Here is a 26643-nt window from a genome sequence, read left to right on the forward strand (position 1 = left end):
ACCACAAAAAGAGCTGCTACAAATATTTTTGTACATATAGTTCCTTAGTGATATAGTTTTATCACCCTTTGGGCATAATTCCAAATGGCTCTCCCAAATGGTTGGATCAGTTCACAACTCCACCAAAAATACATTAATATCCCAGTTTTCCCACATCCCCGCCAACATTTGTCATTTTTCTTTTCTGTCATATTAGCCAATATGATAGTTATGAGATGGCACCTCAGAGTACTGTGTATTGTGCACCTAATCTATTCCACTGATCCATCACTCTGTTTCTCAGTCAGTACTAGATTCTTTTGATGATCACCACTTTGTAATACAGTTTGAGATCTGATATGGCTAGGCTTCCTTCCTTTAAATTTTGTCCCCATTGATTCCCTTGATATCCTTGATCTTTTGTACTTCCAGATGAATTTTATTATTTTTTCAAGCTCTATAAAATAACTTTGGGTAGTTTGATTGGTATGGCACTGAATAACTAAATTAAATTAGCTAGAATTATCATTTTTTATTTTATTGTCTCAATCTACCTACGAGCAATTAATATTTCTCCAGTTCCTTAGATCTGACTTTCTTTGTGTGAAAAGTGTTTTGGGATTATGTTCATATAGTTCCTGGCTTTATCTTGGCTGGTAGATTCCCAAGTATTTTATGTTGTCTACAATTATTTTTTTTTTTGGCTTTTTGGCAGGGCAGTTGGGGTTAAGTGACTTGCCCAAGGTCACACAGCTAGTACATGTGTCAAGTGTCTGAGGCCGGATTTGAACTCAGGTCCTCCTGACTCCAGGGCCGGTGCTCTACTGACCGCGCCACCTAGCTGCCCCATCTACAATTATTTTAAATGTAATTTGTCTTTCTATTACTTGCAGCTGGACTTGGTAATATGTAGAAATGCTGATGATTTATTTGGGTTTATTTTTATTCTGCAACTTTGCTAAAAACAAGGGAAATTTTAAAAGAAAGATAAAGATGAAATGATTTTTTTTCACCCTAGAGTAAAGAGACAGTCACTGGATTCATTTAGTAGAGGAGTGACATGATCAAATTTGAGTTATAGGAAAACCACATTGCCAGCTATAGGGAGGATTGATTGGAAAGTGGAGAGTGCTGAGAGACAGGCAAGCCAATAAAGAGGCTATTTCAATAATTAGGTGAAAGATAATAAAGGCCTGAAGTAGGGAGATAGTTGTGTGAGTGGATAAAAGGGGATGGATAAGAGAGATGTTGCAGAAATAGAAACATTTGACAAGTTATGGGATGGGAAGGTGGAAGGAAGGAGAGTAAGGAATTGAAGATGATGGTGAGGTTGTGAAGGTGATTCTGAGGATGGTGGTGTTCTGAACAGTAATAGGGAATTTGGAAGAGGGACGGATTTGTAGGGAAAAGATAATATAATAAGGTCTTGAACAATGTGCTCAATCCATCCATGCCTGCCTATCCTGTATGACTCTATGTTCTACCCAAAACAAAGGGAAAAGGCTGGTTTTTTACTCACTGGTCATTTCTCCAAGGGGTGTCTGCTATAGCTATGAACTGACCAGAGGGACAAGGGATGGTTATGCTGTATGTGTGTGGAATTTTTCTCAGTAGCATCTTCACAGCTGCTGGTGTGGGTGCATGAGTATTGGTCAGGTTACAACTACCCAGAAAAATTAAAATCTAGCTCAGAAGAGAAAGAAGTCAAGAGTGTACACGGTAGAGGGAGGGGGCAGAGTGAGGGAGTGTTGAAGAATAAGGTATGTGATTGTTTTGGAGAAGATCCCCTTCATTGGTTATTTCATGGAGAGCTTATACCTGTAATTGGATGATCTTCTCACCCTCTGACTGATCACAATTTTCTTGAGGTCAGTCTATGACCCCTACTTTATAGATTAATGTTCTAAACAATTTGCTCTTATATTAGATAATCCCTCAAAGCGTTTGACTTTTCTCCTTAGATGTCTGGAAGCCTATACTAAATTCAACGCACATATTCAGTAACTAATTCATCCAAAGTATCTGATATATCAATTCCTCTGTTCTTCATATCTGGTTTTGCTTTGTTTTATATTTAATTGTATTAGTTTAACTCAGTGTGACACCTCAAGAATTTTTTAAATAGATGTGAACATCAATTATAAATAAATTAAGGTCACAATTGATTATTTGCACCAAAAAGCATTTGCTATAATCAAATTAATGTTTCTTTAAGGTAAGCTCTCTCAAAACAAAATGTTTCTTAGAAAGGAACATTTAGTGTTGCCATCTTGTCTTTCTTGGCCACTTTGTTCGAAGTACTATAAACGCTTTTTACCATCTTTTTCCTTTGTTTTGTTTTTGTTTTTTGTTTTTTTTTAATGGAGAGTGCAAATCTCTCATCATATAGTAGCTGCCCCAGAGGCATAATTGTCTAGATAGATTTAGAATGGTTTTTAACTGTAAGAAAATCAGACTGTAACTGAAAAATGTGTTTAGTCCAATTAGCCATGAATGATCTTAATGTGCCATGAATAGTAAAATCAATACTTCTTGGTCCCACTACATATCTCAGTGCCACAGTGAACCAGATTGACCAAATCCTTCTATGTAAGTGCACTTCAACCTGTTTTAAAGACAATTCTTCAATCATCCATTCCTAGGGCCATTAACCATGTAGGTCCACTTTCCTTTCCTCAGGTACCATAAACAGGGATCAGTATGTCAGATTTTAAAGAAACTTGAATTTCATGTTGACAAAGATCACAACTTCGATTGTTGCTGTCGAATGTTCTCTTATCTTCTTTGTTAAATTCTGTCCTGAATATAAACTGCCAATGACCAATTAACCCCAATCCTGAGAGAACAGAATGACTTTACATTTTCACATCTCCATTTTATTCCAGCCACAAATAAGCAAGGGAAAATATTTTGTGCTTTGTGTTTTATGAAAGCTTTTCTGAAGTACTAAGATGCACTTAAGAACCACTGAGGCTGACACTGTTCAGTGTGTGACTTAAATTCTGTCTCTTTTATAGAATCAGGAAATGTTACTAACCCTTGACTTAAACCCTGACAGTTTTATCGAGCATTATTACTTCTGGTACTCTTCACTTTGTTAATCTCACTCATCTCTGACTTCCTACATAATAACTGGAAAAGACATTGGGGATGACATTTATATCTGAAGATACAGTTGGTCTATCAATTAGTGCTGTGCAGAATACTCACCAAGGTCCATCAGGTAAATAACTTACGGGCTGTGAACTGAAGTAGAAAGAACTTATAAAATGCGGTTCCAATTTTTATGCTCTCAAATGGCTCTTGGAACAGAAACAGATGTGTAAGACTATATTATGGATCACATTGCCAAGGTGAATGTGGATCTTATTGCTTGAGGGAACTCGATGGCTCCTCAAGTTCAGTTGCGTAAATTAATGCGGAAATGTATTCTCTAAGTTATTGGCTTCTATATGGGAATATTCCAGAGGGAAAAAGTTTTCTGTTCAGAGCATTGTATAATTAGATTATAACTCTGGTTTCACTTTAAAAGCTATTTTATTATTATTCTCTTAAATTTTAAGAGGAGAAGAGCAGGGTAGAAAAGAGGACAAAGATTCCCTTGAAAGTGATCTGGGATATTGTTTTTATTCTGAAATAAAGAAACAATTAAGTAGCACAAGTACAGCAAGTCTCACCTTAAAAAAAATCATAAAGTCGGGCATGGGTGCACAGGACTTAAGTCCTTGCTGCCGAGTATGTTGAGGATACTACATTCTTTGAGCTCAGGAGCCTTGAGCTACAATAGGGCTGAAGCTACTGGGTTGTCCACACCAAATATGGCATTAGCACAATGAGCTCCCAGGAGAGGGGGGAGTCACCAGGCTGCCCACAGCGGGACAAATTGGCCCAGGCTGGAAACCAACCAGGTCAACAACAATTGTTGTCAAATGGCCATAGGATCAGGCTATTAACAGCCCAGCAAGACAAAGAGAAAAATCATTTGGAAGAGCTTCAGGACACTGCCCGTGACTCTCTCCTACAAATTGTAACAATGCCAAAGAAGGAAGAATTCTTATCAAACATGTGGAGGATAAAATACTGACAGAGCTATCTAGTACCTTCAACAACAAAAGCAGGATCCCAAAATATCTTGAAAGACTAGAACAAGATGAATCTAACAAGATAAAATTTAATAGATAAATGTGAATGAGAACCTGGATATTTCAGTAGAAAGCTGTTCACAAATAAGTGTGATATTAGTAGGTAGATGTTTAAAAAATGACCGTTGAATTTGAAAGACACACCCTCATTCTAGAGGCCACAAAATTCTAAAGAAACTCAGGGTGATTGATTTTCTTTCCTTTTTCCCCCCTGAAAACCCTACTCTATTCTTTATTTCAGTTTGAAAGAGAATTTCCCATAATGACTGTAGAAAGCCCAAAGATAATATAGCCCGGGTTTCTATGTACAACCCCCTTTCACACTCACCTCAGCACCCCTCCCCCAGTGTTCTTGCCAACATCCCGGCGCTAAACCCTTTCTGCTCAACACAGGGACTTCAGGGATGAAGAGAGCTAGATTCTGTTGCAGTGGCCTGGATCCTATTCCCACCTCCAAGGGGAGGTGGGAGCTGATGCTGTCCTCCTAGAAACAGTTCCCTTCTGCAGACAGGCCCTCTTCCATAGGTGCACTGGATGCCACTACCCCACTCCTAAAATTCCTCCCTCTGCAGGAGTCCTCTTGAGCCAGTGGGTCCCTGGCAACACATTTTTCTAATGATCTCAGGGCCAAAGTGGTGAAATAAAAAATTCCTGTTCTTCTGCTTTGTTATCTTAACACTGAATTCTTATTTTAGCTTGTGGTTTTAGAAATGGGGTTTTTTTGTTTTTTTTTTTTTGTTTTTTATTTTCATACAAAAAACCCCAACCTGACAATTTTACCTAAGAGAGAAAAATTCTTTAATAGGTGCAGTCCTGCTAGTCAATCTGCTTTCGATAAGGCTCCATGGTCATAGCCACACCCTACTGTGGTCAGAGGTCATATGTGTCACATCACTCCAGTGGCTGTGGCTGGGTCACAGCATTTCATGCGATCCAGAAATGTGTGTCCATCATATCAACCAAAGACAGATGTTTCCCTGATGTACAGTGACCCTAAGTGCATTCCGTCGATGTTTCACAGGGGCCACAAAAGTCTAGGTCTTCATTTCCACATCATATCTTTCCACATTGTTCAGTTGGTCAGTGCAATCATGGCTTCCTGTAACATAGATGCAGTTGGGCTGAGCACAGACATCTGCCCTACTTCGGATGGTGTTCATAGGTGTGATCATCTGCCACTCTGAGCAGAAGTACTCAGCAGATGAGGTGGTTTGCTCCATCAAAGCCTGCATAGAGCAGGCAATTCAGGACAACTACTCCCCCCCAATCCTTTGCATCAACATTGGTGCCACTAAGTGCCATTGTGGCTCATACCTCTCCCACTATTGAGGTGAATGCAGCCACAAGAGCCCCCAAATGCAGAGATGAAGCCATCAATGACACCAGCCCAATATGGGTGCAAAGGGGGACCACTGATTGGTCATAGGACTGTAGCAGTCAAGGGCATTGTTGCCATCTGGAAAATTGTTCCATCCCCTCACAGCATACAGCAGCCCAACCACCGTACAATTTGCTAGGTCACTTCAGGGCACCTGTAGATCTCCATGATGGAGCCAGGTGCCATCACAAGGGTTGTAGGCCTCCAGGTAGTTCAGTGAATTGTGTAGATGTGTAGATGACTTGGCCTACCTTGGGTGCCTGACAGGGCATCATCTGGGTGCGCTTGTGCAGGGTGAGATCCTGAAAGACCTTAACGAAACAGTCCTTACAATGTGAGTCTGATTAGAGGATCTCATTTTTGCAGCTACATTTGCAGGAAGCAGGCAGTGAGGAAGTGGCAACAGACAGCACAAAGAACTTAAATGTGGAAGCCCCAATGTTCCCAGTCACATTTGATTCAATTGATGCAGACGCAGAAGACCTTGGACTCATAGTGCACATTAAGCTTTCCCCAAGTGATAAGTGTAACCAGCTGGCAATGGGACACATTAAGGAATTCCTCTTGCTTTGCTACCTCCCCAAAGTGCATATACTTGTAGTCCCAGACACACTGACAGAGCTCAGAATAGCCAATTTGCTCAGCAAAGTTGGAATGCCAATGGCATTGCTGAGTCCAGCTGTTGCAACAAAAAGTCACTGCAGACCCATACTACATTGCCAGTCTGGTACATGAAAGCCCCATTCATCAAATGCAGCATACATTTCTCCTCCATGGAGATGGAAGCAGTATAGGCGAAGTCTGAGTCATTCTATCACCTTGTGATGGATGTCCTCAACAAAGGCCACTTCTGTGACCTGCTCCTGCAGCCCATCGGTGAACATGGCTTTGAAAACTGGGCTGGAGGAGGCAAGTACCACTTTGTGAGCCATAAATTGAGCATCAGGCACATCAGCACATGATCTGCAGAGTCATATCATATAGCCGCTGGCTGAGCCAAAGATTGTTCATGATGCCAAAAGCCTGTTTCGTGTGGCCCTCTGGCTACAGATGAAGGACCAGTTGCCATGCTGGAAGGTGTTACCTTGCACTCCGTGGCATATATCACTGTGTTACCAGCCCCCCAGAGTACCAGGACAGGAGGGAAAAAGAACAGGCCCCAGGAACACCCCAGCTATGCCCAGACACTGGCTGCATCAACCTCTAAGAAAACACTGACAACACCTGGAGTTATTCACCCACTATGGCCAAGCTCCTGTTCCTCTTCCTCCATCTCTGCCTCCCAGGCTCTAGAGCCTCCATCTCATGCTGCAAGAGGTGGGGTGGGGATTGATTTTCAAGCTATTTCAAGGAGCAAATTCCAAAACAACAGAAAAATAATAAATAATGCTCATACCAAAAAAGTGCAACCAAGAAGACTCAGCTATTATTAATCCCCCTGCCAATTTTCTTATCTCTATGAGGTCCTGAGAAACATGGCCTAGAACATTCACAACATATCCTTGATAGAAACATGAGGAAAGAATGGTCAAATTTTCACAAATGAAATTTCTATAGCAAACAACACTTTATGATCATACAACTAACTGAGTGGTAAAGGAAATGCAAACTTGCTGTATCTGTTTATTAATTTTAAAAGGACTTGACTCAATAGAACCAAATACATCTTCGAAGGCTTTTCTTGAAGTGTCCCCAACACCTCATGAAAGTAAAAACACTAAAATTGTAGCAGTTGCATGGTGTGATTTCTAAGGAGTAGATTTGGAATTCTGCAAGCCATGGGTCTGTATTCTGCCACTTATAAGCTGTCTGACCAACGAAACGTCTCTGAGCTTCTGTTAGCTTCAGCTTCCTCATCGGCCAAATAGGGATGGATGATAATAACTCTGGTAGCTATATCCCAGGGGTGCTGTAAAGATCAAAGAAGATAATGTATATAAGGTACCTTATAATAATAATATAAATAATAAAAACATAAAGGATTATAATAGTAATATAATAAAACCATAAGGATTTATAATAATAATAATAATTAATATCAGCACTTACTGTGTGCCAGGCATTGTGCTAAATGCTTTATTATCTCAGTTATTATTCTATTATCATTATCTCATTCAATCCTCACAACGACCTTGGGAGATGGCTGCTGTTATTATCCTTGTTTTACAGATAAGGAAACCAAGGCAAACAGAGGTTAAGTGACTTGCCCAGGGCCACGCCTCTAGAAAGTGTCTGAGCCTGTACTTGAACTCATCTTCCTGACTCCAGGCCCCTTACTGTATCCACTGCACCATGTGGCAAAAATTATTATTATAAAACTCAATGGCCAATGCAGCTAGAAGGATACTTGTGATCACCTTATTTTCAGCATCAAGCAAGGTATAAAACAGGTGGGTGTATGCTCACCTTAGCTCTTTGACAGTGTTACAACTGATGCCTTACACAAAGAAGACTGAGTCCAAACACAAAGATGATTCTCTATGAAGGGTGAGGAGGTTCTTCAACTGCTATCATTTTTTTCAGGTGACATATAGCTCCATAACACTTTAACAGCCTCTCAGTGAGATTCACAGCAACACAAAAGATATTTTTCTAATAATCCACTTTTAACATGGTGGTTGGAAGTAATGAAAGCTCCTAATGCTCAGACTATATAACATACAGATGGAAAGATAGCCCATTGCATTAGTCCCATGAAAATGGTATAGTGCTTTCTATGAATGCAGACTGCAGCCCCCAAAGCCCATTTCCTTAATACCAGTATTCCTATGGGCATACTCTATAGCTACAAATCACACAAGCCAAGATCTCAACTTAAAGTAATCCAAATGGCAATGGAAAGATCCATTGTTGTAAATATGCTAGAGCATATTTCCAAAGTTCACTTGCACACAAGATATGGGATAAAAGAAATCATTGAAGACATAGGTAATGAGGCAAGGGGTCAATCAGTAATGTAGGAAGAATATGAGAAATATATCCCTAATGCATCTTGTCATCTGCCTTCATTGCTGAGGGGCCACAACAGAGGCATGGACAATGTCACCTTTCCATCCCCTGCTCAGAAAATAATAATAAAACTAACATTATAATTGCTAAGAAAAGGGTATAACAATTGACTTGCTTGTGGCCCCATTCACAATTCCTGTAACTACCCTCATAAATCCTTCTGTCTCTGGCCATCAGTTTTCAATATGCCCCTAGTAAGGGGATTCCCAAGCTGCAGTATGTGTATTCACAATAGGAAGCTTGAACTTCTTGAAGGAAACGAGGGATTTAATGAAGCAGAAGTGAAGATGATGGAGGAGTGGATCTAGGCAGAGGCATGCCCTATGCTGAGATACAGAGATGGGCTGTGGAGGAACAGAAAGAAGGCCTATTTGCCTGAAATGTAGAGTATAGAGAGGGGAATAAGAAAGCTAGAAAGCCAGGTTGGGGCCAAATTGTGAAAGGCTTTGAAAGCTAAACAGAGGTGTTCATATTTTATTCTTAAGAAAATAGTGAGACACTGTAGTTTATTGAGTAAGGGAGCAACATGGTCATGTCTACATTTAAGGAAAATCACTTTGATAGCTATATGGAGTATAGACTAGAGTGAGGAAAGACTTGAGTGGGGGAGGCAAATTAGAAGTCAATAGTCTAGGTAAGAGGTGGTGAATTAAGGTGGGAGCTGTGAGTAGAGAGAAGGGGTGAGAAATAGGAAAGATCATGGAGATAGAAACTAAGATTTCCTACCTGATGGGCTATGTGTAGTGAGGGAGAGCGAGAGTGAAAAATCAAGGATAATGATGAGGTTAAGAACCTGGGAGACTAAAGAATGTTTGTGACTTTGACAGAAATAGAGAAGTTTGGGAGAAGCAGTGGATTTTCAGGGAAAGATGATTAGGGTTTGTTGTTTTTGGTTTTTGTCGGACATGTTGAGTTTGCGATATTTCCAGGACACCCAGTTTGAAATATCTACTAGTCAGTTGGTGATGCAGGACAGAAACCCAGGGGAGAGAGTAGGACTAAATATATACATCTGGGAATCATTTGCCTAAAGATGATGATTAAACCCATGGGAGCTGATGAGTATAGCTCATGGAAGCTCTGAGGATACTTATCCCAACTCTCACTCTCATGGATGAGATCAAGGTTGCATCTCTCTTTCAGGGTTCTAGAAATACCTCTTAGGAATCAGGAGGCATTCTCTAATGCCCTAAGCTCTGGTGTCCATTGCTGTGCTTCTTCCCAAGGTTATCAATTGAGAATCATGTTAGTCAACCTTAAGTAGCTTCAAAAAAAGGTAAGAACAGTTGGTACAAAAGTTCCTTCGCAAAGTCTCTCTCACAAGTACATATGACATTTAGGAGAAAATGGGCTTAAGCTTAGAAAGCAACAACAAAGGGTTACTCAGCTCCTGGTCAATAGGCATTTGTTTTGCTCTTATTTGCCAAGCTTCTGATGGAGCTGTGACTCTACATCCACTCTGTCACTGGCTCTCAATGTCGACTCCATAGCTGATACATTAATGACTCTAGGATATAATGGGAAGTCCAACATCCTCCAGACTTTTCAAAGTTTGCAAGGTCCTTCTTTAGCCAAATGGGGACAGGGAAAGTAGAACCAGGCCAGGGTTGGGGAACCTGCAGCCTCCAGGACACATGTGGCCTTCTAGGTCCGTGGGTACAGCCTTTTGACTGAGTCTAAGTTTTACAGAACAAATCCTTTTATTAAAGGGATCTGTTCTGTGAAGTTTGGATTCAGTCAAAGGGCTGCACTTGAGGACCTAGAGGGCCACTTGTGGCCTCAAGCCTACAGGTTCCCCACCCCTGGCCTAGGGTATAACCAAGTTTTCTTGTCCTATTTGAACCCACTTCCTGTCACTCCTGTTTCAAGTATATTTCCAATTTAGTCTAAAACCTATGATCGATTTTGATCGAAACTAAAGCCTATGGTTGACATTGATTGATTCATCTGGTTAGAATACTCTAGGCCATCTTATCACTAGTCATTTTAAATAGGTTGAGGTGACTTGATGGAGTAAATCACTCAACCTTTGGTGACATAAAGTCACCATGAGAATGCAAAAAGAAAAGAGAAGAAAGCCCAGGATGTAGCTTTGGGGAACACCCACCAATAAGGGCTATGATATGGATGATGAAACAGAAAAGGAGACTAAGGTGTAGTGGTCAGACATGGAGGAGAACCAGGAGTGAGTAGTGTCCTGTAAACCCAGAGAAGAGAATATCCACGTGTGAGGGTGTGAGCAGCGTCAAATGCAGCAGGGACATAAAAGATGAGAACTGAGGGAAGACCATCAGACTGAGGAATGGAGAGAAGACTGTTGATAGATTGAATTTATTCCCATCTAACATTCTGAGAGAAAATTAGAGACATCTTGTACTTAATGATGCAAGAAGAATCCTTGTGGTCTGAAGGCCAGTAATTGTGATGACATTTCTATAATGACATGTTTTCTGTAACTATAAGAATATTTGAAATCTCTCATTTTCACCCCCACTTTTCATTTCCACTAAGTCTTGGTAATTTCTCATCCATACAATTGACACGGCCTCCTCAATCATTTCCCTTCTAAACCCCGCTGTTTCCTTGCTCTAATCAGCCAGAGTAATTTTCCCCAGATCATCTAACTCTTCTCAACAGTTGTCGGCTGAGAAGTTTAAACTTAGCCTGTAGGGGCATACACAGTTTGGATCCAATCTCTTTTGCCAACCCCATTTTCTTGCACCCTGATTTTTTAAGATGGCGTATGTCAAAATTTAACTGATCCTTTAAGGCCTAGTTCTTACATGAAGCCTTCCCTGCTCCTTCTAAAGTGCCATTTTACTTCATTCATGACTTTTTTTTCATTTACCATAGTCAGCCTTGTATTATAGTCGTTTGTATATATGTCTTATTTTCTGTACTAAACTACATGTTTCTGAAAGTCAGGAGCTAGATGTAGCTAGGTGATACAATACATAGAGTCTGGCCCTGGAGTCCAGAAAACTAGGGTTCAAATCCACTTTCAGATATTTATCAGCTGTGCGAACCTGGACAAATCACTTAACCTCCATCTACCTCAGTTTTCTGCTGTAAAATGGGTGTTATAGTATCTTCCCAGAGTTGTTGTAAGGATACATTGAGATAATATTTGTAAAGCACTTTGGAAACCTTAAATGATCTTCATCTCACAAAGCACCTAGCACAGTGTGTTTCATATAGCATTTTCTCAATAAATATTATTTTAATAAGTGAATATGAATCATCTCAGAATGCAGATTAATTAATCAAATGACTAGTATAATCAGCTACACCATAGGCATCTAGGTAGTGCAGTGGATAGAGCACTTGACCTAAAGTCAGGAAGATATAAGTTCTAATCTGGATGTCAGAGACTTATTAAGCTATGTGACCTTGTGAAAGTCATTTAACCTCTGTTTGCCTTACTTTCCTCATCTGTGAACGGGAATAGTAATGCCTGTCTCCAAGGGTTGTTGTGAGAATCAAATGAGATAATAATTATAAAGCATTTTAGCACAGTGCCTGGTGCATGATGAGTGCTATCCAAAAGTAGGCTATTATTATTAGTCACCTATTTTGTGGCAAGCTAAGAAGCTGCAAGAACATTTTTTTAAATGCTGTCTTGGAGATTTTTACCGATTGCTGGAATCTTTTGTCTTGCAACATTCAATCTTTTCCTGTTTCTATACTGGCGAAAAAATGCTGCTTCATTGGTCGGTATAGAAGGAACCATAAATACACATCTGGCAATAAAAACACGCTCCCTTCGCCTAGCAAACAGGTTCTCCCAAACATCATAAAGCTTCTCACTGCCAGTAAAGAAACTACTAGATGAAATTGTGCAAATTTCTCAGCATGGTGATCCTGTAAGACAGTAACAATTTTTTCCCTCTCCTTGTCCACCCTATTCTACCTCACATGTAATTTTCTTAAATCTTCTCTAGGAACCTGAAGGACATTAAAGATGTTTTTTTAATAGTTGACAACTAAGCTCATCTGGTTTTTTCCCCTCTGATTATTTTAGACAGGAATTTAAAATTGAATTTTACATTTGATCTTATTTCCCTCAGACTCCATAGCATCATTTCTTCTTCATAGAAAATTATTCTATATGAGGTCTCCAAGTAGATTTATGGTCCAGTCCCTAGCACAATACCTTGCATATAGAAGGCACTCCATAAACATCTATTGGTTTTATTTATGGGACCTCTGAGCTTTGTCAGTTCTCATTCCTAGGAGCTGGCCTATTAAATCTAGCTAGTTATTGCTCAAAATGAAACCCTTTAATCCACCTGATCTTATTCATATGCTACTCAACAGAACTAGAAAAAGTTGTGTAACCATCCTGGCTGAATCTATTACAAATCTTAATTAATCTAATCTCAACTGGATTCTCACTACATCGAGGAAATTTTTTTTTTACTTCTCTCCATTAATTCTCTGTCCCACTCCCCACAGTGGCTTTTCTCAACCTTCTCTTCACTCCTTAAGTCTCCTACACTACTCTCTTAGCTGAGGAATTTGCCTCCTATTTTTATAATGGGGTCTGGCGCATGTGCAGAGTACCTGGAATGGTGTTTCTCCATATGAATGAGTTGGGGAGCCTGTTTCTGGGAGAAAAATGATGATGTATAAAGAAAGTGTCATGCATATACATTCTGTAACTGGTTGTGGTCAGCTAACCACATGTAGAAGAGGAGGCCATTGCACTGGAGAGGCATTCAAAATGGCCTGTGAGCTTCAGCTCCTTTCTTTTCTTTCTTTCTTCCTTCCTTCCTTCCTTTCTTTCTTTCGTTTGTTTTTGGATTTTGCTTCATTCTCTTTTGGCTTCATTTGGTCACTCCTTAGCTCACAGTGTCTGGTGAGAGACCATGACAATCTTGGGAATTTAGAAAGGTCAAGAGAATAAATTACAGGAATTTGGGAGTCATAGTCCAGAATCAATGTCCTGAGGACCAAAGGCCTGATTTTGGGACCCCACTGGTATCTGAAACTTGGGATCATCCAGAAATTGTGCTGCAATGGTGCCCAGTTGTGGAGGGACTAATAACATATGGAAACTGAGATAAGTTTTGAGCCTTTTCACCCAGAGACTAAGGTAGTAGAGGAGATAGTATGATTCCTTAAAAGTATTGGAGGAAATGTTTATATTTTGTTCTTCCTATAGCTTCGAAGAAAATATCCCTTTGTAAAAGCTAATTAATGTTAAATGGAACTTGGGTGCTAGCTTGGGAACTAGCCTCCTAACAAGAGCGATTAAAGATGGCAGAGGCTCAAGCTGATGGAAGTAGAGAAAAAATATTTGGCATAAAACTTTCAGCGTACCTTGGAACCCAGAGGGGGAGTTGTGGCCTGCCTGGTGATGAAGGGGTGAATTCTAGGTTCTGGAGTCAGGTAGTGCAAAGACAGAGAAATGGGCGATAGAATTCTGTATGTGAAGAACAGAGAGAAGGACAATTTGTCTGGACTGCAGTAATGCTGAAAGAGAAGTGATGCATAATATTCTGAAGGGCAAATCTCATTCAGGGCTCTCATCTTCTTTTTCTGTACATTACCTTTCTTGGTAACCTTATCAGCTTTCATGAGTTAATTATCACCTCTAACATGAGTACTGATGACTCTTACGTTGATGTATCTAGCCCCATTTTCTCTCCTGAGCTCTGGTCTCACATCACTAATGACATTTTAATTTTGGACCCGTATATCCTGTAGGCAATGGGTGAGATATATGCTTATTTGTAAAATCTCACAAAGCTGCATCATTTCATTAAGCAGAGAGAGGCAGTGGAGGGTACATCTTGGGCATTATTGATGCCAAAAAAGTGACCAAGAAAAAATTGACAGCTATCAACCTGTCCCACTATACAAAATCTTTATGAGTTATCTATACATGAACTGAGAGTTTCCTTGGTGAAGATATTAGTAAGGAACAAGCAGGTGTTCACACATGCTATTCAGTGATAAACCACATCTTTAATATCGTTCTATTGACTGGATGATGTAGAAAATATAAAATCCCACTATTGTGCTTATCTTTTGTTGATTTGGAAAGTGCATTCTACTCACACCACCTTCTAGGCTCTTTCACAAGGTGTTTCCATATCAAGGTCATCAAGGTACCTCATATCACATATCATTAATTGTTAGATCTTGTTTCTACCACCACATCTTTTTCCTCTTTCCTTTCTCTGCATTCACATAGCCGCCACCACCACCCTTATTCATACCACATTCATTTTTAACCAGACTATTGAATAGCCTTCTAGTTGGTCTCCTGGCCTCTTAGCTCTGCTTACTACAATCCATTGTCCACACCAACATGATTTTCATCAAGTACCAATCTAACTGTGTCACTCCTCTACTCAATAAATTTTGTTCTTGTTGAGTCATGTCTGACTCTCCATGACCCCATTTGGGGTTTTCTTGACAAAGATAGTAGAGTGGTTTGCCATTTCCTTCTCTAGCTCATTTTATAGATGAGGAAACTGAGGCAAACAGGGTTAAGTGGCTTGCCCAGGGTCACATCGCTAGTAAGTGTCTGAGGCCAGATTTCAACTCAAGTCTTCCTGATTCCAGGCCCAGTGCTCTATCCACTGTGCCACTTTAGCTGCCCCCAATAAGTTCTAATGATTTTTATTGCCCTTAGGATCCAATATAAAGCTGTCAGGGTGGCATTTTAAGCCTGTCACCTTGATTCCTAACTATCTTTCAAGCCGTATCATATATTGTCTTTTTCTGATGATGTGGTGTTGATTGATTCACCCACTTTATGATCTAGTCAAACTGGCCTTCTCTCTCTTCCTCACATGCAACATCCCATCACCTATTTCCACATTACCTAGAAGAATGCACTCTCTTTTCTTTCATTCACACCTTTTATAATCCCTAGTTTCCTTCAAGACTCAATTCGAGTGCCATCTTCTACATGAAAGTTTTCCTGCTCCCCAAAAATTTACCTTGTATTTTTTTGTGTACAGCTAGACATATGATCCATACATTTTCTCCCACAATAGAACGTAAGCTTCTTGAGAGCAAGTACTGTTTCACTTTTTCCTTTGTATTTTCTGCATATATGCACAGTACCTGGCACTTAATAAATGCACACTTGCTTTCTTGGTGCCACCGGTCTGCAGCACTGGACACATTGAAAACTTTCTGCCCTTGAATGTTTTATGCTTCCTAGTTTGTTTTTTTCTTATTCAGTGAATATAATTATTAATTTTCTGCTCCTCAGTTACTTCAGAGGATGGTCACTCAGTGGATCTTGGTATGCGAAATGAAATTGAGGAGAAAGGATTCTACACGGAGAATTTTCATTCAGCATCATGGGTTTTCCGAGGAGATGATGAAAATCCTGAAAATAGTCCTAGATGTCTTAGTAAAAAGCCACAACCTGTAGCTGGTAAGTGTTCGACATCGTGGTGATCTTGACTCCAGAGGGCTGAGAATGAAGCAAACCTCCGTTCTCTTGGCAGAGAGACGGAGGACTGCAGCTGCAGAATGAAAGCTATATGGTCAGACATGGTCATTGTATCAGTTGTTTTGATTACCTGTATTCCTTTCTTCCAAAGGAAGATTACATGATGGGGCCCAGAGGTGGGTTATTATTAGGAGGCGAAAGTATTTTGCCGTTGTCATTCCATAAATCATCCACAGAAGACCTACCTGATACGGAATCCTTTCCAGAAGTCTTTTAACATAGCAATTGTTGTAGGCTAAGCCTGACTCAGGCCAGTGTGGTGGTTTTTATTTAAAATTGGAATGAAATGAGACTCTTAGATCATTGAATAGTTAACAAAAAGGCTTTCTTAGCTATCTCATGGAAAGGATACCACACTGGAGCAAAGATAGGCATGGTATCCCTTTTGTTTATACAAAAACACATCCATTTGGAAGGTGAGGGCGTGATGAATCACATAGTCATGGAACGTCTGCCAAGTCTGAAAGGCACTGCTATTTTTTGCCCTTAGTTTACTAGGAACCACCATCAATGGGTTTGAGCCTTAGTTTCCTAGGCTAATCAATTGTTAAGGAGAGCTGTCTTGCCTTTTAGGAAAAACAACAAAAACCAAACCAACAAATACTAGCCTAGGCTATATGGCAGTGACCTAGATAGATATTTTTCCTAGCACACTAGTAGATAACAGTGCAGTACTTGGGCTTTCCGTGATTCCTTTCTCTTACTAGATGACAGCTCCATTTTAGTAAACCACACTAGGTTTAAATGGCTGTTAATCAAAAGTGTTACCCCTTTGTAGACTATTAACATTTTAATGGGAATCAGACTTAGACCTAAGGAAGCAAATTCTAATGGTGAGATTTGAGACATCAACTGGCTAAGAGAGAAGAATTTCTTTGGGCAAGGGTTATTCCTTACAGCCCTGACACTAAACCGGGTAGGGCATTGCCTAGTCCAGCACAAGACCCATTGGCAAAACAGGATACAAGAAAGAGAACTGGCTTTGAGTCAGAAGCCTTTAGGCAAGTCACTAACCTCTCCAACCTTTAGTTTTCTTATTTGTAAAATAGGGGTCTTGGATCAGTCTCTGTGATCTCGTCCAAATCCTGGTTGATTCCTCTTAAGATGGAACTCTAAAATGTTATTCTCAAGAAAATGAGAAAACATTTATGCTTTACTATCAGCAACAAGCTATGTGAAGCTGTAGGAGAAAAAAAAGATTGGTATATTCTCAAGTAGAAGCATTTTCATGTGTATGTGGAAACATTTACTCTCCTCATAAATGTTTGCTTCTGATAATCAATTGTCCCAAAGGAAGCATTATTTACAGGGATAGATTATTTGAAAATTAATATGTGTAGTTTGTGCTGTAGTATTTTAGCAAACTGCTGGCAATCAGAGATTATTTACCAGATGGTAGCAAAGGGGAGCCAGGACTATAAATCTCAAAATATGTGAAAACTGCCATCAAAATGTAAGGAGGAACATGTTGCAAAGTATTTTGATTGCCTCCTCTCCCAAAGGAGGGTGCTAAAGTTGAGCAGACCATTTAAAGTCTTTATTGAAGTACCTATACATTAACAAATCCTACTGACAGTCAGTTTGCCTGATTGCAGAGCAACCTTGAAAGCAATTGCTATTTTAACAGTCCCATAGCATAGAAACAAAACAAAACAATCATACTTTGATTTGAATAGCACACTAAAAAGGGACCATCACCAGATATCTGTTGGACAATCAATCTGTCAAAAGCAGGAGGTATTATGAAGAGCAAATTGGAGAGAGTGGGAAGTTTTGATTTGCAATTTGCATGAATTCTATAGTTAGTCAGAAAGCAGTTTTCTATTTCCCCCTCATCCTGATTAGTTTTCAGCCAATAACCACCAGTTAACATCTTCATCTCTAAGTCCTTGAGTTTCTCACCTCATCTCTTAAATTATACTGAGATCAAACACATGGAAGTTGAGGAAAAGTCATGCAAAAATGACTGGTTGATGGTACACAGAAGAAAAGTCAGTACTGCCAGCCTCTTCAAGAGCATAGCATTGAACACAAAACATTACATCCCAAAGAGACCTTGGAGATCAAGCAGGAGACCTTGGCTTATTTCTTTTCCATGACTTTACCATGATTCATCTCATGTTGAATTGACTGATATCAACATTAGAGTCACTCTATATTTTTCCCAATAATTTCACAAAGTTAAAAGCTAATTTCTTTATAGGAAAAATGATCTTTGCTCTCTTATTTTATTTATCTAACTGCTGCTGTTATGATACAGCATATCTTCAGGTATGGAGATGGGTGTTTCATGGTCTTCATCTGAGGATTTCATTTCTTTATTTCTTAACTATAGATTTTTTTTAAAAAAAAAAAGCACTTTCTGACCAAGTTCAATTTGAGATTGGTTGTGCCACTGATTATCTGTAATACCTTGGCCAGATATCTTGTTTTCCTTCTTGGTATGGCATAATAAAATTAATTATTTACCTTAGAAAACTTCAATCAACAACTTGTATTTAATTAGTGTCCATGTGCCATGAACTATGATAGGTACTGGTGAAACAAATAGAATAAATGAACAAGCCTCCACCCACAAATTGCTTTCATTCTAATGGAGGAAACAAAAAGGACATATACAAGTATATTCAGAATAATTATAGGAGAATAAATAGAAATAAATACTTTGTAAGGTAGTTTAAGAGGGAAGGAGCTAGCAGAATCAGTAAAGGCTTCAAGTACAATGTGGTGATTGAGCTGCATCTAGAAGAAAGAGAAGAATTCTCCAAGGTAGGAGAGGAGGGAGTTCATTCTAAGGGCCCTTGGACCCTACAGAGGCACAGATTCGGGTGACTGAGTATTGGGTGTGAGAAATAAAGAGAAGGCCAGTTTGGCTGGTTCTCAGAACATGGACTAATGTACAGCGAAGATGGAAAGATAGTTTGAGACAAGATTGTAAAGATTTAAAAGCTGAAGGAGAGTTTGCCCTCCAGACAATAGGGAGACACAAGTATATTGAATAGGTAAGTAGCAAGCTCAGACCTGCATTTAAGGAAAATCACTAGTCCTACCATGGAGGAGAGACTAAATTGGAGAGAAACTTGAAGCAGGGAGTCCATTTAAGAGGCCACTACAATAATCTAGGGGAGAATTGATAAGGGTCTGAGCTAAGGAGGGAAATGTGTGACAGGCAGTGGATGTAAGAGCTATTGTGGAGGTAAATATGGCAAGATTTAGCAACTGACTGGATATATGGGGCAAGATAGAGAGAGGAATTGAGGATAAGGGTAATGTTAACAGCCGGGAGACCTGGAAAATGATGACACCTTTGATAGAAATAGGGATGTTTGGAAGAGGTGGGATTTGAGGGAAAGATTAGATTGCAAGCTCCTTGAGTTCCTGTATTCCCAGTATTTAGCACAATATCTGGCACACAGTAAGCACTTAATAAATGTTTATTGATTGATTACTGATTAAAATATAATAAGGTCTATTTTGGAATTGTCAAGTTTGAGATGTCTCCAGAACATCCAGTTTGAAATGTCCAATAAACAATTAGTGCTATAGAGCTGAAGCTCAGGGGGAGAAACTGTGAAAGAATATATGGATCTATAAGTTATCTGCATAGTGATGATAGTTAAATAGGTGGGAGACAATAAGGTCCTCAAGAGATTAAGTGTGGAGAGAAAAGAAAGTGAGGCCCAGGACAGAGTGCTGGGGTGCACCCACTGTTAAGAGGCATAGTATGGACAATAAACCAGTGAAGGAGACTAGGAAGGAGTCATCAGAAAGACAGGAGAAGAACCAGGAGAAAACAGTGTCATGAAAACTCATAAAGGAGAGAGTATTTAGAATGAGAAGATGGTCAGTAGTATCGAATTCAGTAAATAAGTCAAGAAGAATGAGAACTGGAAGGAAAAAAAGAACATACAATTTAGCAATCAAGAGCTTATTGGAAACTTTGGAGAGAACTATGTCAGTTGAGTAAGGAGGTCAGAAGTCAAATTGCAAAGGGTTAAGAAGGGAGTAACAAGAAAACAAGTGGAGGTAGTGAGTGTAGACAGCATTTTCTAGAAGTTTAGCTTAGAATGAGATAATAGCTTGAGAAAATGGTAGTGAAGGGTCTAGCTGAGGTTAAAGAAGGGAGAGGACAAGCTCATCTGTAGACAATAGAAGAGACTGTAGACAAGGAGATGTTGAAGATTAGAGAAGAATTGAGCTTGTAATCTACTGGAGATGACTGGAAGAGATGAAATCAATGGTACTTGTAGAAGGATTGGACTAGGCAAAGAGAAGGGCTACATCTTTGCCAAAGACTGGGGTAAAGGAGACAATAGGGGATGACATCAAGTGGTTTTGAGATGCAGACAATTGGAGCAGAGGGCGTTCATGACAAATGACCTGTTTTCTCTGTAAAGAGGTAAAGTTCTCAGCTGGAGGTAGGAGTGAGGCTGGAGAGGGTGATATGGGAGGTTTAAGGAGGGAGGAGAAGGTTTGGAATTGCTTCTGTGGGGAGTGAGAGCCTTACAATCACCTCATGAGCTGGAAACTACAATCTGAACCTTAAAAGTGATAAAATGAGACAGAGAGGTGATGTGTCTTGTCTGTGGTCATATAGTTAATTAAGTGCTGGTAGCAGGAATAATGGCCAGGTCTTTTCTACCTCCAAGTCCAGAAAGCTTTCTTACTTCCAGGATGCCATATTCTATGTACTATTCCCTTGGAAATCCCTGAGGGCACCCAGTAATGAGAAATGCATGGTGTATCAGTGAGTACTTGGTTAAAAAATTTCATAAATATCTACAGAAAAAAAAGAGTAAGAGTAGAAGCAGATTCAGTCTTTTATATTTAAGAGAATAGAGATGTCCTTCCCTAAAAAGGGAAAATCTTAAATCTTGGAAGAAATCAGGAATGAAATCTAAAATTACAAGAAGTTGAAGAAAACTCAACAAATCACCAAGATATCCTGAATGTTTCCCACTTTCTTGAAAGCATAAATAATGATTCCTTTACTTGTTAATAGAATAGTGTAAGGGTGATTAATTTCCAGGTTTTTTTTACCAAGTCCTTTCCTAAGATGGTTTCATGAGAGGCCAAGAATTGATTTTTGGACTCTAAATTCTTGTTTGGCTTTATTATCTTTATTTCTAAAGATTTAAAGATGTAGTCAAAGACTTTTAGCATTTGAAGAGAACGGGGCAGAGCCAAGATGGCGGCTGGAAAGCAGGGACCAGCGTGAGCTCCCGGCCGAGTCCCTCCAAAAACCTATAAAAAATGGCTCTGAACCAATTCTAGGACTGCAGAACCCACAAAACAGCAGAGGGAAGCAGGGCTCCATCGCAGGACAGCCTGGATGCTCTCTGGGTGAGGTCTATCCCACACGGAGCTGGGAGCTGGGAGCGGAGCAGAGCAGAGCCCAGTGTGAGCAGCACGGACCAACCAGACCAAGAGCCGGGCAGAATGTGTCCTACCACCCTGAATCAGTGAGCTGCAGCAGTCACCACACTTCTCAACCCACAAACACCAAAGACAGCAGAGAAGGTTAGTGGGAAAAGCTGCAGGAGTGGAAGGAGTTCACTGTTCCACTTCCAGCCCCCGGGGCAGTGGAGGTGGGGCAGCTACAGCTGTTGTTGCTTCCGGCCCCAGGCCCACCTAGTGGGAGGAATTAAGTGGCAGATCAGAGCAGGAGTGCACAGCCTGCTGAAGATCTAAGCCCAGTCCAGGTTGGGGGTTCTTGAGGAAGGAGTAGTGCTGGTGTGACAGAGCTGGCACCTCCCCCCCAAACGTGGAACATAGAACTCTATAGTCTACAAGCAGTCATACCCCACTGAAAAACTCAAGGGTCAGGTTAGTTGGTTGGGAATATGGCCAGGCAGCGAAAACGCACCCAGATTCAGTCTCAGACTTTGCATTCTTTCTTTGGTGACAAAGAAGACCAAAACATACAGACAGAAGAAGTTAACAAAGTCAGATGGCCTACAACAGAAACCTCCAAGAAAAACATGAACTGGTCCCAGGCCATGGAAGAGCTCAAAAAGGATTTGGAAAAACAAGTTAGAGAAGTAGAGGAAAAATTGGGAAGAGAAATGAGAAGGATGCGAGAAAACCATGAAAAACAACTCAATGACTTGCTAAAGGAGACCCAAAAAAATACTGAAAAATACACTGAAGAAAACAACACCTTAAAAAATAGACTAACTCAAATGGCAAAAGAGCTCCAAAAAGCCAATGAGGAGAAGAATGCCTTGAAAGGCAGAATTAACCAAATGGAAAAGGAGGTCCAAAAGACCACTGAGGAAAATACTACTTTAAAAATTAGATTGGAGCAAGTGGAAGCTAGTGACTTTATGAGAAACCAAGATATTATAAAACAGAACCAAAGGAATGAAAAAATGGAAGACAATGTGAAATATCTCATTGGAAAAATCACTGACCTGGAAAATAGATCCAGGAGAGATAATTTAAAAATTATTGGACTACCTGAAAGCCATGATCAAAAAAAGAGCCTAGACATCATCTTTCAAGAAATTATCAAGGAGAACTGCCCTGATATTCTAGAGCCACAGGGCAAAATAGAAATTGAAAGAATCCATCGATTGCCTCCTCAAATAGATCCCAAAAAGAAATCTCCTAGGAATATTGTCTCCAAATTCCAGAGCTCCCAGATCAAGGATAAAATACTGCAAGCAGCCAGAAAGAAACAATTTGAGTATTGTGGAAACACAATCAGAATAACCCCAGATCTGGCAGCTTCTACATTAAGAGATCGAAGGGCTTGGAATACAATATTCCGGAGGTCAATGGAGCTAGGATTAAAACCTATAATCACCTACCCAGCAAAACTGAGTATCATGCTCCAAGGCAAAATATGGATTTTCAATAAAATAGAGGACTTTCAAGCTTTCTCAGTGAAAAGACCAGAACTGAATAGAAAATTTGACTTTCAAACACAAGAATCAAGAGAAGTATGAAAAGGTAATCAAGAAACAGAAATTGCAAGGGACTTACTAAAGTTGAACTGTTTTGTTTACATTCCTACATGGAAAGATGACATGTATGATTCATGAGACCTTGGTATTAGGGTAGCTGAAGGGAATATGCATATATATATATATATGTTTATGTGTATATATATATAAGTGAATGTGTATGTATGTATATATCTATGTGTATATATGTGTGTATATATATATATATATATATATATATATATATATATACACATGAAAGAGAGAGAGAGAGCAGACACAGGGTGAGTTGAAGATGAAGGGAAGATATCTAAAAGAAATAAAATCAAATTAAGGGATGAGAGAGGAACATACTGAGAGAGGGAGATAGGGAGAGATAGAATGGGGTGGATTATCTCCATAAAGGTGGCAAGAGGAAGCAGTTCTATGGGAGGAGGGGACAGGGCAGGTGAGGGGGGAATGAGTGAACCTTGCTCTCATCAGATTTGGCCTGAGGAGGGAATACCATACATACCAAATTGGGTATCTTACCCCACAGGAAAGAAGAGGGAGGAAGATAAAAAAAGGGGGAGATGATGGAGGGGAGGGCAGATGGGGATGGAGGTAATCAAAAACAAACACTTTGGAAAGGGGACAGGGTCAAGGGAGAAAATTCAATAAAGCAGGATGGGTTGGGAAGGAGCAAAATATAGTTAGTCTTTCACAACATGAGTATTGTGGAAGGGCTATAGATAATGATACACATGTGGCCTATGTTGAATTGCTTGACTTCTTAGGGAGGGTGGGTGGGAAGGGAAGAGGGGAAAGAATTTGGAACTCAAAGTTTTAAAAACAGATGTTCAAAAACAAAAAAAAAAGTTTTTGCATGCAACTAGAAAATAAGATACACAGGCAATGGAGCATAGATATTTATCTTGCCCTACAAGAAAGGAAGGGAAAAGGGGATGGGAGGGGAGTGGGGTGATAGAGGGGAGGGCTGACTGGGGAACAGGGCAACCAGAATATATGCCATCTTGGAGTGGGGGGGAGGGTAGAAATGGGGAGAAAATTTGTAATTCAAACTCTTGTGAAAATCAATGCTGAAAACTAAATATGTTAAATAAATAAATTTAAATTTAAAAAAAAGAGAGAGAGAAACAATAGTAGGGGAAATGCTCTCTTTTATTAATAAATGTATTAATAAAATGAATAAAACTGGCATTGGCAGAGAACAGCTTCACCTAAATCCTTCACAAAGGAAAAAAACAGACAAAAGATACCCAACTGTCTAATTAATCCATGGTTATTCTTCCTAAATGACTTTTATTGTTAATATCATAAAAATATTGTAAGAGACCAATGCTGATCCAATTGATGTAAATTAACTTACATCAAAGTTAAATTAATTAAATTTTGGACGTAAAATAAAAAAAAAAGAATTTGAAGAGAACTTCAAGATCATCTAGTCCAACCTTCTTGTTTTACAGATAGGAAACTGAGTCAGAGATATTTAGTGATTTTGCTAAGGTCCTAATATTATAGTGACAGAGACAGAACTAGACATTATATCTCTGAATTCTTTGTCTGATGAGTATGTGAGAAGAAAAAGAAACAACCTCAGAATTCTAAGATGTTGACCGAATTATGCATAAATTAATTTGACAATCATAGGATATTAGGTCTAGAAGGAACTTTAAAAAGATCAGCTTCTAGTAATATTATTCTACTAGTAAGACTCTGTCTAATGTAGAAGATGGTACCCATTCTGTAGCATATTAGTATGTTTCATATCTAATAAAAAGTAGTTTTATCAACTGTGTCTTCTAAAGTTTGTCACAATTCTTCAATGAAATCCTTTATGAACTTTTAAATGAGATCTTGGATCATTTTTTTTTACTTGCAAAGGTTTTATTTCATTTTCTTCTTTTAGTAAGAACCAAATTCCCTTTGTATACTTCCCCCTCCCACAGAAGTGCATATGAATCGTCAGATGCATTCTTTTTTCAGAACAAAAAGAATAACAGAGTAAGTCTTTGTTTGCTTTCTCTTATAGTTCGGGAACGGACTGTGAAAATTTCCAAAGGAACTGGTGATTATCCTTGGGGATTCCGCATTCAGTTCTCCAAACCAATCTTGGTGACCGAAGTGGATACTAGTAAGTGGTCTTTATATCACCAATAATCAGAATAACAACTAAGAATTTTTGCTCCTGGAACAAGAAGCAAAGAAGGTGTCCTCACTTGTCAGGGAGACAGAAGCCCTGGGATGCTGGCATGAGGGATAAGGAAAGAACTCATTCCTACAGATCAACTTCTTGCTTCCAATCCTATCCAACAAGCATTCATAAGGATTTATTAAGTGCCTACTATGTACATGGCATGGGAGCTAAAAAAAGAATGAAAAAAGTCATTACATTCTATTTCAGGTCATGGAGACAATATTTAAAGAAAGAAATGCAATATAATTTAAGGAGGGGTAGAGGATAATGGTGGATAGAGAAGTGGACACAAAATCAGGATGACCTGGTTTAAAGTCTTGTCTCTACTGTGGCAGTGGTGTGGAAGATGGATTGGAGAGAAGAGAAACTGGAAGCTGAAAGTCTAGTTAAGAATGTATTAGAATAGTGCAGTTTAGAGATGAGAGCCTGAACTAGGGCATTTCAGCATGGAGAATGGAGAGGTGGGGAAATATAGGAGAAATGTTGTATAAGGTAGATAAAAGACTTCAGAACTGGTTGAATACAACAAGTGAGAAATAGTGAAGAGGATGACTCCAGGGTTTCAAACCTGGGTGCCTGAAAAGATGGTGGGACTCATGATAGAAATATGGAAGTAGGAGGAGAGAATGAATTCTGTTTTGGACATGTTTCATTTGAGATGCTTATAGAATATCCAGTTGAAGATGTCCAGCAGGAATTGCGGGTTCACGGCTGATGCTTAGGAGAAAAATTAAATTTGGATATATAGATCTGGGAGTCATCTGTAAAGAACTGATAAATGAATTCACGGAACATGTTGAGATGACCAAGAAAATAGGGCCCAGACCAGAACCTTGGTGGCCCTTACAACTCTGGGAGGACATAAATGACAATCCATCAAAGTAGATTAAGAAGGACTTATAAGACATATAGGAAAACATAGCTGTGTCAAAGACGCTAGAAGAGGACAGGCTACTGATGAGTGGTGGACAACCTTGTCAAAACTCACAGAGAAGTCAAGAAGGATAAGGACTGGGAAAAAAAGACTATAAGGTTTAGCAATTAAGAGATTTTTGATACCTTGTTAGAGTTGTAAATTTACAATTGTATAGTGAGATGGAAAATTAAATTCCAATGGATTGAGAAATGAGGGGAAGAGAAGAAATTGAGGAAAGGAGAAAATAATATGATTTTTTTTTCTGGGTGATTAGCTGTGAAAATAAGGAAGTAAGCAGCAGCCTATTTTAAATAATGATTATTTTAATCTAAATGACAGTGAGACCATGTGTGACTCATTCAAATTACAGGTGCAGGAGGGGTCAAAGTCACACAACCTCTTCCTCCTACCAGCCTTTGCCCTCCATCATCACCATCTCTGTATGAAAGACCTTAAGCGCTCATCTCTTTACCTCCACCAGATCGATAGTGTGTAAAGCTTCTCCCATCAATGGTGGGAGAAGAGTCTATCTGCTAATTCGACCTTAGATGTTCTCAGCTCCACTGCGTGCGAGGGATAAGGAAAGGTAGAAGGGAAT

At 39.5% G+C, this 26643-nt stretch overlaps 1 pseudogene; it reads right to left on the reverse strand.

Moving 5' to 3' along the window:
* Window positions 1–4919: 4919 nt before the first annotated feature.
* LOC118858043 lies at window positions 4920–6696 on the reverse strand (annotated as a pseudogene).
* Window positions 6697–26643: the final 19947 nt, after the last annotated feature.

The sequence above is a fragment of the Trichosurus vulpecula genome, chromosome 1, assembly GCF_011100635.1.
Source record: "Trichosurus vulpecula isolate mTriVul1 chromosome 1, mTriVul1.pri, whole genome shotgun sequence".
Lineage (NCBI taxonomy): Eukaryota > Metazoa > Chordata > Mammalia > Diprotodontia > Phalangeridae > Trichosurus > Trichosurus vulpecula.